This window comes from Lactuca sativa, chromosome 5, assembly GCF_002870075.4.
Source record: "Lactuca sativa cultivar Salinas chromosome 5, Lsat_Salinas_v11, whole genome shotgun sequence".
Taxonomy (NCBI): domain Eukaryota; kingdom Viridiplantae; phylum Streptophyta; class Magnoliopsida; order Asterales; family Asteraceae; genus Lactuca; species Lactuca sativa.
In genome coordinates, this window is record NC_056627.2 from 201,998,904 (window position 1) to 202,001,960 (window position 3,057).

Sequence of the window (3,057 nt, forward strand, 5' to 3'; positions counted from 1 at the left end):
TCTTTGGTGCTGACAATTTCTCAACGGTTTTGATTTTGTGAAGGGTCCTCAAGAATTCCCACATCCAAAACTCGTATTTAGAGAACTTCGCATAGAGCTTTTCTAATCGTAATGTTTCCATGGTTTATCGTAGATGCTCTTTATGATTTCCTTCTTACTACGAGAGTAGGTAAGTAAGACATTTACAAGGACAATGTCGAACTAATCCGAGTAAGAATGGCGTACCCTATTCATTAAGTTCATTAATACTACAGGCGTATTGGTCCTATCTGAGGGGTATCACTACAGACTCGTAGCGTCCACTTAGAGTTTGGAAGATTGTCCTCAGGATATCCTTCACTAACACTCGTAATTGGTGATATTCGGATCTTAAGTCCATTTCTGAAAGGTACGTCGTTCCTTGCGGTTGGTCAACCAATTCATCTATGTAAGGCAGAAGGCAATGATTTCTAATAGAGTCTTTGTCGAGGTCTGCAACACGAGGACTTCCCAGGGGGTCACCCATCCTAGTACTAATCTCACCCAAGGACGTTTAACTGTGGAATTCTAATGGGATTTGGTGCATTAGTGCTGTTATGACCGCACCCACTAAAGTCTATCTTCTCGAAGAATAAGACCGGAGCCCTCAAAGGTGAGGAGCTTGGTCTTATCATTCCATTGTTGAGTAGTCGTTAAGCTGTCCATACGGCTCTTGTATCTCCGTTGGTGTGAGACTATAGGGCGATCTGGTTACAGGAGTCGTATTGGTTCCTAAGTTTGTTCGCATGACGATGCGATTACTCGTAGTCTTGGACAGTCTCCGTCTCGAAGTTCACATTAGAAGTCATACATGGTTCATCAATCACAGTCTCGTGTATATGAGTCATCTATAATTAAGATTGAAACGGTTGTCGAATAAATGATTCTTCTTTAAGCTCACATCCCAATGAGGAAAAGAGGTTAACGTGGAATCATCAATTCTAAACCTGTAGAACATTGATTATATACCACCCCTATGTATACCTTCTTCAACAATAGATCAACCGTATGGGTCTTTGGATTGAACCTGACATACTGTACGACTGGTACTTTGGGGAGGTTTGTTGAGGTCTCTTCGGAATGATAAGAAACATGCGGTACTCTATGCATGAGTACTTTGAAGTTCTGGAATGACGGTTTCGTTAAAAAGGCGATTTCAGAGAGAGAGAGAGATGTGTGTACGAAACTGGTATTGTGCGGATCGAGTTGACTCAAGTTGTATGATAGTATCATACATACCTGGACGTAAAGACATTAGATTTGAACATAAAGACGTTACAGACAAAACACAACAGTGCAACTTTTAACAGAGTTACAGTACTTTTAGATTTACTACAAGGCTATTGCTGCGAACAAGGTATACTACAAAAGGCAAGTATGCGCAGCACGAGGGTCCCTTTATTGACGGGATCTCGCAAAAGATAAGACTCTAGTTGTACTAGTTTTAAAAATGTTTAAAAGCATACATAATACTGACGATTTGGGAGGGAATCTACGTTCTAGTAGGGTCCTTCGTTGCCTTCTTTCATTCTGAGGTCAAACTCCTCCTGTTCCACCGTCGTTCTTCTCTGTTGGGCAGTCTCTCTTGAAGTGTCCCATTATCCCACATAGATGGCATATCCGAGAAATTTCAACATTGGAGGTTGAAGTAATGTGTTGAATCCGAGTCCTGCAGAAGCGGGTAGTGTGTCCGTTCTTGTTGTAGTTCTTGCAGTGCAACAGATGATAACTACCTAGATGATGGAAGTTGCACTTATTGCACTTCGGTAGGATTTCGGCATATTGTCTAGCTGGGATAGGGGCAATTGGGATACCAGAAGGGATGGTAGTAGGAGGTAGAGATGTCATGGCTGTGAAGGTTGCCACAGGTTTTTATCTTTTTCTCGCCCCTTGGGGTGATTTGCCTTTAACTTTAGCCCAGAATCTTCGTTTGTTATTCTTGGGCTTGGGATTCGGAGTGTCATGGTAGTTCGTTGCTTGTTGAGGTTCTTGATTGTTACGTGGATTAGAATTATTGCTAACAAACCCGCTAACATTTGCGTTGTTAGCGTTAAGGTGAGTCAGAAAAGCTGTCACGACAGCTGAGACTGCAGCTTGAAAGGTAGCTACATCAATCTGAAGAGTCGGTGTTTGGTTGATGGATTGATTACTTTTCTTCGGCGACATGATATTGTTACATGGAAAGAAAAGGAGTTCGTGAGCTACTATGGTTGAACCAATATTATTTTGATTCTGACTAAGAGATGTGTTAATATTCATGAAAACTTAGCACATATACGTTATGATATAATCAAGATTAGGCGGATAGTAAAACGTGTGATTCTACTGTAGTGTCACATTCTATCTTCTACTAGGTTTTCATTATATATAACTCAGGAATGTATAAGCGAGGAAAATTATAGTAATAACCTTCTTACGAATCCTTTTTAATGAGCTAGAATTCCTAGTAAAGGCTACCATTGAACCTAGATGTATTTTGATCGTTCACCTAAAGAGTAGAAGTATGTTCTCGAAGGTTTGACCTACATCCCTATGATGCATTCCTACTACGGAGTAGAAGTATGTTCATAGAGTGGTCTCAAGACGTTTGTCATCCAAAATAGGGTACCATTGGTTGGTGGATAACATGATCGAACATTTGGAAGAGAATTGGCAATGACTCTTGTCACAATTAGAAATTTTTGTGCCTTGTAACTACAACACTTAAGTCAAATTGTGAATCAAAGACATAAGAGCATGTATGATGCATACTCTATGACAACAAAATTTCAAACAAACACCCCATGCAAGCATTTCAAGTAGTCAATAAGCAATTGGAAACCCTAGGAGTTCTTGTTTAAGTCCATTTTGGACTAGGAATTCCTTATTGGGCCCAATGGACCAATAAGCTTCCAATTTGACCATCTTGGGCTTAGAACTCTTAAATGGGCTCTAATTGGACCCACTTCCATTTATTTCAATATTTTGGGCCATATTGGGCCTAAAATGAAATAAGTTAATTATATGAACCATTTTGGTCCATAATTAACCTAATTTAGC

At 40.0% G+C, this 3,057-nt stretch overlaps 1 pseudogene; it reads right to left on the reverse strand.

Moving 5' to 3' along the window:
- Window positions 1-468: 468 nt before the first annotated feature.
- LOC111918649 (5S ribosomal RNA) lies at window positions 469-587 on the reverse strand (annotated as a pseudogene).
- Between the last annotated feature and the right edge of the window lie 2,470 nt (window positions 588-3,057).